The sequence below is a fragment of the Peromyscus eremicus genome, chromosome 8b (genome assembly GCF_949786415.1).
Source record: "Peromyscus eremicus chromosome 8b, PerEre_H2_v1, whole genome shotgun sequence".
Taxonomy (NCBI): Eukaryota; Metazoa; Chordata; class Mammalia; order Rodentia; family Cricetidae; genus Peromyscus; species Peromyscus eremicus.
Window position 1 is genome coordinate 63,085,662 of NC_081424.1, and position 12,549 is coordinate 63,098,210.

Below are 12,549 nucleotides of genomic sequence, written 5' to 3' on the forward strand. Positions count from 1 at the left end.
CATAGATTAGAGCATTTTTCAACTTTCATCAGAGAAGCTTTGCTCTGAAGTAGATGGCAATTAATGTTTCCCTACAAGTGGTCAAGTGCAGAGAATAAGAGGCAGTACTCAGCTCCAAATGGAATAGCCATACCACACTCCCTCCAACCAAATCTCAGGAATCACCCTGGAAGACAGAAAGATTATAAGACCCAGAAGTAATGGGCATCTGAAGTCTAATAGTATTTGCTTAACATGAGAGGACCATGGTAGCCATGAACTAACAGCAGCTATGACTATATGCACAAGATCAAGCAAAACAAAATCCCAGCATATGAAATCCCACCCCTAGCTGAAGAGCTATTAATGACTGCTTGGGGAGGGTGAGTCAGTTTACTTCATGGATGCAGCTCTTGGGGGCTATTTATGCTCTAGTAGATGGTTCAATACATATATACACATCCTGGCATATACTAGATGCACTAAATGGAGTCAGTTTTTTTTTTCCAGCCCATGGACATCAACATGGCTTTATATGGCAGCACAGACATCCATGCAGCCTTCTGCAGGAAACAGACCACTGACATCCATATGGACTCCATTGCAGCATGGACCTATGTTGTTCAAATCTTAGATAGTCTTTTAATTTATAAATAAATAAATAAATAAATAAATAAATAAATAAATAAATAAATAAATAAATAAATAAATAAATAAAAACAGAGCCAGATATCATGGTGAAAGATCACAGAAGCAGAACAGCCAGCCACTAGTTCTGACCTCTATGAAATCCTCAGTCTAAAGAGCGTGAGTTCCTGTTTCCTCATAACTTATACACATTTCTCTGCCCAGACATCACTTCCTGAGATTAAAGGCGTGTGTGTGTTTCCCAGGACTGGGATTAAAGGTGTGTGCAACCACTGCCTGATCTCTATGTCTAACCTAGTGGCTGACTCTGTCCTCTGATCCTCAGGCAAGTTTATTAGGGTACACAATATATCACCACAGACCTCAGACCTCAACCTGGTATTTGACTGCAGCTCTGACCACAGACATCAATATAGTCCTTGGCCACAGCACAGACCACAGTCACCCTCATGGCACTGAGTGGCAGCACAGGCCACAGAACTCCATCTGGCCTTCAGTGGTAACACGGTCCATGGACATCAACACAGCACCTGCTTCCAAAAAGTCTAGCAAGGAAATATTATTCCAGAGATTCTTAAAATACAGCAGAGAAGACTGTCCATCAAGTTGAATTATAGTAAGAATTTTGCATCAACAAATTAGTTTTCTTCAGAATAAAGTAAATATCGTCTTTAAATAAATCAGGAGAGGTTACAGGTAAAGTACTATGCTTAGAATTTTTTTTGACTAACAATATGTGAAAAGGAATATTTGAGCCAAGCACAATGGCACACTCTGGTAATCCTAGCACTCAAGTGGCTGAAACATAGAGAATGCTATGAGTTCAAGGTCAGTCTGGAATATACAGAAGACTCCTCTCAAAACTTAGGCCAAACAAAAAGTATCATTTGAAACATTCAAAGACAAAGTATTATCAATGAATTGTCTTCACTTAATTAATTATTAATTCTTAGCGTCCTCCATTCCAAATAGAAAATGAAGTCCTATACTTGGAACTATGCCTTTCAGTTTTGTCTGTTCCTTGTTCGTTAGTGCTGTTGACTAAATGTAGAGAGTCACATATGTCAATATATGTTCTGCTGCTGAGCCACCACCTTGTCCTCAGAATTCTGTGTTTGCAAAGTGTCTAGTTCCTCCACATTTTGTGAAATCTTCTATGTTCCTAAGATGCTTCATTCTAAAAATTGCTTTAAGGGATTACTCCGCAGTTAAGAGCATTTTCTGTTTTCACAGAGGATTTGGGCTTGGTTCCTAACACCCATAACAGACAGCTAACAATTGCTTTCAACTCCAGTTCAAGGGACTCTAATGCCCAATTCAAGCTTCTGAGGATATCTGCAAATAGATATGTACATACACACAAACAGGTACACACCCATACACACACATAAAATATTTTTAATTTAAATAAATAAAATAAAATATAAACATCAGTTCCTTGGTGGAATCTTTGGGGTGCTCAAGTATACTATCATGTCATCTGCAAATAGGGAAAGCTTGACTTCTTCCTTTCCAATTTGTATCCCCTTAATCTCCTTATGTTGTCTTATTGCTCTGGCTAGAACTTCAAGTACTATATTGAATAAGTATGGGGAGAGCGGACAGCCTTGCCTCGTTCCTGATTTTAGTGGAATTGCTTTGAGTTTCTCTCCATTTAATTTGATGTTGGCTGTTGGCTTGCTGTAAATTGCCTTTATTATGTTTAGGTATGTTCCCTGTATTCCTGATCGCTCCAAGACCTTTATCATGAAGGGGTGTTGGATTTTGTCAAATGCCTTTTCAGCATCTAGTGAGATGATCATGTGGTTTTTTTCTTTGAGTTTGTTTATATGGTGTATCACATTGACAGACTTTCGTATGTTGAACCATCCTTGCATCCCTGGAATGAATCCTACTTGATCATGGTGGATAATTGTTTTGATGTGTTCTTGGAGTCTGTTTGCCAGTATTTTATTGAGTATTTTTGCATCAATGTTCATGAGGGAGATCGGTCTGTAGTTCTCTTTCTTTGTTGTATCCTTGTTTGGTTTGGGAATCAGGGTAATTGTAGCCTCATAGAAGGAGTTTGGTAATGTTCCTTCTGTTTCTATTGTATGGAACAATTTAGAGAGTATTGGTATTAACTCTTCTTTGAAGATCTGGTAGAATTCTGCACTGAAACCATCTGGTCCTGGGCTTTTTTTGGTTGGGAGACTTTTAATGACTGTTTCTATTTCGTTAGGGGTTATTGGACTATTTAAATAGTTTATCTGGTCTTGATTTAATTTAGGTAAGTGGTACCTATCCAGAAAATTATCCATTTCTTTTAGGTTTTCCAGTTTTGTGGAATAGAGGTTTTTGAAGTATGACCTGATGATTCTCTGGATTTCCTCAATGTCTGTTGTTATGTCCCCCTTTTCATTTCTGATTTTGTTGATTTGGATGCTCTCTCTCTGTCTTTTGGTTAGTTTGGATAAGGGCTTGTCTATATTGTTGATTTTCTCAAAGAACCAACTCTTTGTTTCATTAATTTTTTGTATTGTTCTCTTTGTTTCTATTTTATTAATTTCAGCTCTCACTTTGATAATTTCCTGGCATCTATTTTTCCTGGGAGACTTTGCTTCTTCCTGTTCTAGAACTTTCAGGTGTGCTGTTAAGTCACTAGTGTGAGATTTCTCCAGCTTATTTATGTGGGCGTTTAGTGCTATGAATTTCCCTCTTAGTACTGCTTTCATAGTGTCCCATAGGTTTGGATATGTGGTGTCTTCATTTTCGTTGATCTCTAGGAAGTCTTTAATTTCTTTCTTTATTTCTTCCTTAACCCATTGGTGATTCAGTTGGATATTGTTCAGTTTCCATGAGATTGTAGGTTTTCTGTAGTTTTTGTTGTTGTTGAAATCCAACTTTAGACCATGGTGGTCTGATAGAACACAGGAGGTTATTCCAATTGTTTTGTATCTGTTTAGATTTGTTTTGTGACCAAGTATGTGGTCGATTTTAGAGAAGGTTCCATGGGGTGCTGAGAAGAAGGTATATTCTTTTTTGTTAGGATGGAATGTTCTGTAGATGTCGATTAAGTCCATTTGAGTCATGACATCAATTAAGTCCTTTATTTCTCTGTTAAGTTTCGATTTGGGGGATCTGTCCAGTGGTGAAAGTGGGGTGTTGAGGTCTCCCACTATTAATGTGTGAGGTTTTATATGTGATTTAAGCTTTAATAATGTTTCTTTTACATATGTGGGTGCCCTTGTGTTTGGGGCATAAATGTTCAGAATTGAGACTTCATCTTGGTGGATCTTTCCTGTGATGAGTATGTAATGCCCTTCTTGATCTCTTTTGATTGATTTTAGTTTGAAGTCTATTTTGCTGGATATCAGGATGGCTACACCCGCTTGTTTCTTAAGACCGTTTGATTGGAAAGTCTTTTCCCAGCCTTTTATTTTTAGGTAGTGTCTATCTTTGAATTTGAGATGTGTTTCTTGTATGCAGCAGAAAGATGGGTCCTGCTTTCGTATCCATTCTGTAAGCCTATGTCTTTTTATAGGTTAATTAAGTCCATTGATATTGAGGGATATTAATGTCCAGTGATTGTTCATTCCTGTTATTTTTTGGTGGTGATGTGTGTGTACTTTTCTTCGTTGGGGTTTACTGCTGTGGCTTTATCTATTGCCTGTGTTTTCCAGGGTGTATCTGACTTCCTTAGGTTGGAATTTTCCTTCTAGTGCTTTCTGTAGGGCTGGGTTTGTGGTTAAATATTGTTTAAATCTGGCTTTGTCATGGAATGTCTTGTTCACTCCATCTATGATGATTGAAAGTTTTGCTGGGTATATTAGTCTAGGCTGACATCCATGGTCTCTTAATGTCTGCATTACATCTGTCCAGGACCTTCTGGCTTTCAAAGTCTCCATTGAGAAATCGGGTGTTATTCTGATAGGTTTGCCTTTATATGTCACTTGGCCTTTTTCCTTTGCTGCTCTTAATATTCTTTCTTTATTCTGTACGTTTAATTGTTTAATTATTATGTGGCGAGGGGACTTTTTTTGGGGGTCTAGTCTGTTTGGTGTTCTATAGGCTTCCTGTATCTTCATAGGCATTTCCTTCTTTAAGTTGGGAAAGTTTTCTTCTATGATCTTGTTGAATATATTTTCTGTGCCCTTGAGTTGGTATTCTTCTCCTTCTTCTACCCCTATTACTCGTAGGTTTGGTCTTTTCATGGTGTCCCAAATTTCTTGGACATTTTGGTTCATGACTTTGTTGACTTTAGTGTTTTCTTTGACTGATGAATCTATTTCTTCTATTGTATCTTCAACGCTAGAGATTCTCTCTTCCATCTCTTGCATTCTGTTGATTATGCTTGCATCTGAAGTTCCCAATCGTTTTCTCAGACACAACTTATAAACACCTTCAGCAACATAGCAGGATACAAGATCAACTCCAAAAAATCAGTAGCCCTCCTATATACAATGGACAAAAAAGCAGAGAAGGAAATCAGAGATACATCACCCTTTACTATAGCCACAAATGACATAAAATACCTTGGGGTAACACTAACCAAGCAAGTGAAGGACCTATATGACAAGAACTTTAAGTCCCTAAAAAAAGAAATTGAAGAAGATGTCAGAAAATGGAAAGATCTCCCATGCTCATGGATAGGCAGAACTAACATAGTAAAAATGGCAATCTTACCAAAAGCAATCTACAGATTCAATGCAATCCCCATCAAAATACCAACACAATTCTTCACAGACCTGGAAAGAATAATACTCAACTTCATATGGAAAAACAAAAAACCCAGGATAGCCAAAAGAATCCTGTACAATAAAACAACCTCTGGAGGCATCACGATCCCTGACTTCAAGCTGTACTATAGAGCTACAGTAATAAAAACAGCTTGGTACTGGCATAAAAACCGACATGTGGACCAATGGAATCGAATTGAAGACCCTGACATTAATCCGCACACATATGAACAAATAATTTTTGACAAAGAAGCCAAAAGTGCACAATGGAAAAAAGAAAGCATCTTCAACAAATGGTGCTGGCAAAACTGGATATCAACATGTAGAAGGCTGCAAATAGATCCATATCTATCACCGTGCACAAAACTTAAGTCCAAGTGGATCAAGGACCTCAACATAAATCCAGCTACTCTGAACCTGCTAGAAGAGAAAGTAGGAAGTAGTCTTGAACACATTGGCATAGGAGACCACTTTCTAAATAGAACACCAGTAGCACAGACACTGAGAGAAACAATCAATCAATGGGACCTCTTGAAACTGAGAAGCTTTTGTAGGGCAAAGGGTACGGTCAACAAAGCAAAGCGACAGCCTACAGAATGGGAAAAGATCTTCACCAATCCCACATCTGACAGAGGACTGATATCCAGAATATATAAGGAACTCAAGAAATTAGACATCAAAATGCCCAACAGTCCAATTAAGAAATGGGCTATAGAACTAAACAGAGAATTCTCAACAGAGGAAACTCAAATGGCTGAAAGACATTTAAGGAATTGCTCAACATCCCTAATCATCAGGGAAATGCAAATCAAAACAACTTTGAGATACCACCTTACGCCTGTCAGAATGGCTAAGATCAAAAACACTGAAGACACCTTATGCTGGAGAGGATGCGGAGCTAGGGGAACTCTCCTCCACTGCTGGTGGGAATGCAAGCTTGTACAACCACTTTGGAAATCAATATGGCGATTTCTTAGAAAATTGGGAATCCATGTCCCCCAAGATCCAGCTATACCACTCTTGGGCATATACCCAAGGAATGCTCAACCACACCACAAGAGCACTTGTTCAGCTATGTTCATATCAGCATTGTTTGTAATAGCCAGAACATGGAAACAACCTAGATGCCCTTCAACTAAAGAATGGATAAACAAAATGTGGTACATATACACAATGGAATACTACTCAGCAGAGAAAAACAATGACATCATGAGGTTTGCAGACAAATGGATGGATCTAGAAAAAATCATCCTGAGTGAGGTAACCCAGACTCAGAAAGACAAACATGGTATGTACTCACTCATAACAGGATACTAGATGTGGAACAAGGATGACTGGACTGCTACTCACACAACAGGCAGGCTACCTGGAAAACAGGACCCCAAGAAAGACACAAGGATCGCCCAATGACAGAGAAATGGAATGAGATCTACATGAACAGCCTGGACATGAGTGGGGGTAGTGAAGGGCGAGGGTGGAGGGAAAGAGAGCTTGGGTGAGTGGGAGATCCCAGCTGGATCAACAACAGAGAGGGAGAACAAGGAATAGGAGACCATGGTAAATGAAGACCACATGAGAATAGGAAGAAACAAAGTGCTAGAGAGGCCCACAGAAATCCACAAAGATACCCCCACAACAGACTGCTGGCAATGGTCGAGAGACAGTCCGAACTGACCTACTCTGGTGATGGGATGGCCAAACACCCTAATTGTCGTGCTAGAAACCTCATCCAACTACTGAGGGATCTGGATGCAGAGATCCATGACTAGGCCCCAGGTGGATCTCTGAGAGTCCAATTAGCGAGAATGAGGAGGGTTTATATGAGAGAGAATTGTTGAGACCAAGGTCGGATAAAGCACAGAGACAAATAGCCAAACAAACGAAAACACATGAAATATGAACCAATGGCTGAGGGGTCACCAACTGGATCAGGCCCTCTGAGTGGGTGAGACAGTTGATTGGCCTGATCTGTTTGGGAGGCATCCAGGCAGTGGCACCAGGTCCTGTGCTCATTGCATGAGTCGGCTGTTTGAAACCTGGGGCCTATGCAGGGTCCCTTGGCTCGGCCTGGGAGGAGGGGACTGGACCTACCTGGACTGAGTCCACCAGGTTGATCTCAGTCTGTGGGGAAGGCTTTGCCCTGGAGAAGATTGGAATGGGGGGCGGGCTAGGGGGAAGGTGAGGGGGGCGGGAGGGGGGAGAACAAGGGAATCTGTGGCTGATATGTAGAACTTAATTGTATTGCAAAATAAAAATTAAAAAAAAATAATAATAATCCAGTAGTTGCTCAGTCCACGAAGCTGGATGACTCAGCGGGCCTTCAGTATATGCTGGAATCCCAAAGAACTAGACTCTAATGCCAGTAAGGGAGTGGGTTTGCCAGCAAGGCAAGGGCAAGAAAGTATAAAACAAAAGCTTCCTTCTTCAACGTCTTTATACAGGCTTCCAGAAGAAAGTATGGCCCAGATTAAATCAAAATCCCGACTAATGGTATATGTCTCCATAACTCCAAGATCCAGATTAGAAGTGGACCTTCCTACTTCAAATTAAGAAAAAAATCCCTTGTAGGTGTGCCCTCCATTTTGGGGTTTTCATTTCTGATGTAGCCAGGTTGACAACCAAGAATAGCCATCACAATTAGTAATGGGGAAATATAATGTATGGTCAAAAGATGAAGCTGGTTGGAAAGAAAAATCAAGGCAGAAGTCAATAATTAGAGGACAAACTACTGTTAAAATCATCTGTGAGATCAGCAAAATTGCCAAGAACATCACTTGTTGAGGGGGCTACCCACCACCCCCACATTTCCCCAGAGTACTCTTGGGTAGAAGCAGCTGTAAATATTAGATAGAAGTAAAAAGGGGAGAGAAACAGATAGAAAATACATGATAGCCTCAAGAGGGCCTGTCCTTGGTGCATGGGCTGGCTTTTTTTGGAGCCCGGGGCCTATGCTGGGACACTTTGCTCAGCCTTGGTGTAGGAAGGAGGAGACTGGACCTGCCTCGGCTAAGTCTACCAGGATGGGCTGACTCCCCTGGGGAGACCTTGCCTTGGAGGAGGTGGGAATGGGGGGTGGATTTGGGGAGGAGGGCTGAGGGGTGGGAGGAGGAGGACGGGGGAATCTGTGGCTGATATGTGAAATTAAGTTAATTATAAAATAAAAATATTTTTAAAAAATATATAAACATCTGAAAAAATAAAAATCATGGGAAGATAAAGAAGCTTGGGGTAAAAACATAGCAAATATCTTTAATCAAAGGAAAAAAATAAAAAGAAAAGGCAGGGCATGGTGGCACATGCCCTTTAATCCCAGCACTCAGGAAGTAGAGGCAGTCAGATCTCTGTGAATTTGAGGCCAACCTGGTCTACATAGTGAGTTCCAGGACAACCAGGGCTAGGTAGAGAAACACTATCGCAAAAAAAAAGGCAAGCAAGATATATATATATATCATGCCTATTATTAGAACTGCTAAACAAAACTAAGGCTGCACTATAAAATGATTAATTGCTTGCTTTTCTAAAGAATACAAGATCATAAACAAATAGACTATTTTTAAATGAATGATCATGCATTGCATTGGGCACCTAAATTCTATTTTTTTTTAATTACTATACCTCTAAGGGCTAATTGATTGTCAACTCGACTGTGTCTGAAATCAATTAAAACCCAAGCAACTGAGCACGCTTGTGAGGGATTTTCTTGATTGGATAATTTAGGGTAGGAAGACCCACCCTAATTCTGGGTGATAGTTTTTGGTGATAGCTCACATAAAGGGACATGGAAGAAAAAACTTTTGCTTTTCACATGCTTGCCTTCACTCTTACTGGCAAATTTATCTGTCCTGCTGTACTCCTTTCACTGGTATTAGAATTTACTTCTGGATTCCAATACAGCCTGAATACAAGCTCTCTAGGAATCCTCTGGGATTCTAGAATCAGATTGGGACTGCTAAGACATCCTATCATAAATGGAACAAGTACCAGATTATTGGCCATTCCCTTGGGAGACAGTCATTGTTGAACTACAGACAGAACTAGAAAAAAATCACCCTGAGTGAAATAACCCAGACCCAGAAAGATAAATATGATATGTGTTCACTTATATGTGAATATTAACCATTAAATAAATGATAACCAACCTACAATCCATAGACTCAAAGAGGTTAGGCATAAAGGAAGGGACTAGGGGTATATATGGATCTCCCTGAGATGGGTAAATAGAATCGATTTTGGGGGAGCACTGGGGTTGGGGGAGATGGGAAATAGGGGATCAGGTGGGTAGAGGGAAGGGAGATAGTGTTGAGGGAGAGACAGCTGGAATTGAGAGGCATTTGAGGGACGATATGGAAACCTAGTGCAGTGAAAACTTCCTAAAATATATAAATGCAATTCTAATGAGGTCTTCCAGTAACAGGGGACATGGTGTCCCAATTGGCCATCTCTTGTCACCAAAGAAGGCTTCCAGTAGCGGGACAGGGTTGCATTCAATTGACCAAGGAAGTCCCATAGAAATCCCCAAACAACCCAGGCTGTTACCAAAACAATGAGTTGCTCTGCACAAACTGACAGTGAGTCCCCATTGCTGAAGACAACACTCACACACTCATTGAACATGGAGAAGTAGAGCTATTGCCTACATGGAGTCCTCACCCCTACATTCTAATGTCTTTGGTGTGGGAAGGTACTCAGCAGTCTACCAAAAGAGAAACAAACACCAACCCAGGTACAAAACCTTTGACCTACAATCTGCCCTGCCTGCAAGATATACTAAGGCAATGGTGGCACAGAACTTGTGGGAGTAGACAATGTCTGATTTGACTTACAGCCCACTCCACAAGACAGAACCCATACCTGACACTGCTTGGGTGGCCAAGAATGAGAGACTAGATAGCACAGAGGCCTAAAGTAAAACCAAATACTACTGGTTAAAAAATTATCAATAAAATGACTCCTAATGACATTCTGTGATACCCATAGATCAGCCCTTTATTCAGTCATCATCAGAGCAGCTCCTTCTACAGCAGACAGGAACAGATGCTGAGACTCACAGCCAGACATTACACAAAGAGAATCCTTGGGAAATGCAGCTCTAAATGGGATGTCTCCATTAAATCCCTTCCCTCAGAGCTCAGGAACCCTGTAGAAGAGGATGATAGTTGTGTGGCTTGGTCTGTTTGTAGGGTCCCTGGCAGTGGGACTGGGATTTATCCCTGGTACATAAACTGGCTTTGTGGAGCCCATTCCAAAAAATACCTTGCTCAACCTTGATGCAGGGGAAAGGGACTTGATCCTGCCTCGACTTGATATGGGCAGGCTTTGTTGATTCCCCATTAAGAGGCTTTACGTAAACCTTTCAGAGGAGTGGGTGGGGGTTGGGTAGTCGGGAGGTGGGGGAAGAGCAAGAGGAGGGAACAGATGGAGAACTGTGGATGGCATATAAAATGAAAAAAATTAAAAATTAAAAAAAGAGGTTGCCTTAAAAAAAAAAAGAAAGGAAATACCCTATTAAAGATGAATACCATGTTTATGTCAAAATATGAATGCTCAAAAAAGCTGTTATAAGGTCTACACTTTTTATGAGATTATTTTGAAGTGCTTTCAGAAACTATAGTTCCTAAAAATAAATGAAATTTGAAAGGGTTATAATTATGGAAACACAAGGAGAAAAGAAAAATGGGGAAAATCTCAGTTATTCAAGAGCTGATAATGAATACTTTAGTTTTCCATCCTGTTAATTATTTTTCATTTATCACAAAATAAGTAGATATAAATTTATGAAAAAGAAGTATCAGTCTATTCTAAAATAATAAGGTTATAATTTAGTACACATTAGGATATAGCATTGCAATAATAATTAAAAATCTCTATTAAACACTACTCATAGCCAGAAAGATCATAGACTTGAGACAAAAACCTACTACTTCCATTTTCAAAAACCAATATAATTCTAACTGTACTTTCAATGCTTACCCTAATACCAAACCTTCTCTTTTCAATAGATAGAGACTGGTCAAAAGGCAGACAGTAAGGAACTCTGGGATGCCAAACACCAACTGTTACATTTGTAACACAACTCCTACACCTAAGGCTCAGAGAAAACCATGGAAGAGGGCGGAGGGGAAATAGTTTAAGAGCCAGAGGTTCTGGACACCTGTTACTAGATACTTTCCCCTATGTATTTCCCTATTATGTCGGAAAATGTACCTATGAAATCTTAACAATATGTTGTCTGAACAAGTATAATAATAGGTAACGTGTCAACATTGAAAAGGGAAATTTCATGTGTTTCCACCTTAAATAAAGAGCTACCAATGGTCAGTGGCTGCTGAGAAAGAATCTGTTTTCTCTAGGGATGAATTCCAGCATAGGATGTCCAATTCTAGGTGGTTAACAAACTATCTACATCATAAAAGAATTTTTTAAATCATTAAAATAAAAACTATTTTGTGGGTCTCCTAGACTGCTTAAACTCAAGAATACATGAAAACTCAAGAAAGTGGGCTGGAGAGATGGCTCAGTGGTTTAAAGCCCTGGTTGCTATTCCAGAGTACTCTAGTACAATTCCCAGCACCTACATGGTGGCTCACAACCATCAGTAAGTCCAGAGAATCCAATATCCTCTTCTGACCTCCACAGGCACCAAGCTTGCATGTGGAGCACAAGCACCCATACACATTAAATGAATAACTAGATATGTAGGTAGGTAGGTAGGTAGGTAGATAGATAGATAGATAGATAGATAGATAGATAGATAGATAGATAGATAGATAGATAGATAATTTAAAGAGAACTCCAAGAAAGTGAGAAGAACAAATTCTCTGGACTATTAATTCTAATGTCATAAACTCTTAATGAAGCAAATTTTGCCATGTATTGTGGAAAGTGGAATGAAGCTTAAATGTTACCAGAACACTTTGTTTTCAATGACAATGCAAGATGTGGGTGTCAAGAGAAAGGCAGGTGGCTGGAAGCACCTTTAAAAACTTTGATTTTTTTTTTGTTTTCTTCAGTAAACTATAAGCTCTATAAGGGTAGAAGCTGAATACCTACACATGCTTAGGTATACAGTATTTTAATAAATGAGTAGAATAAAAAAGCATACTGGATGCTAGTACGTATACTATAAATCTGCTAAATCTGGTTAAATAGTAGAAACTAGAGAAAGTCTTGTCAAGTAGAGACAGCTTTAAAAATACAAGGACTA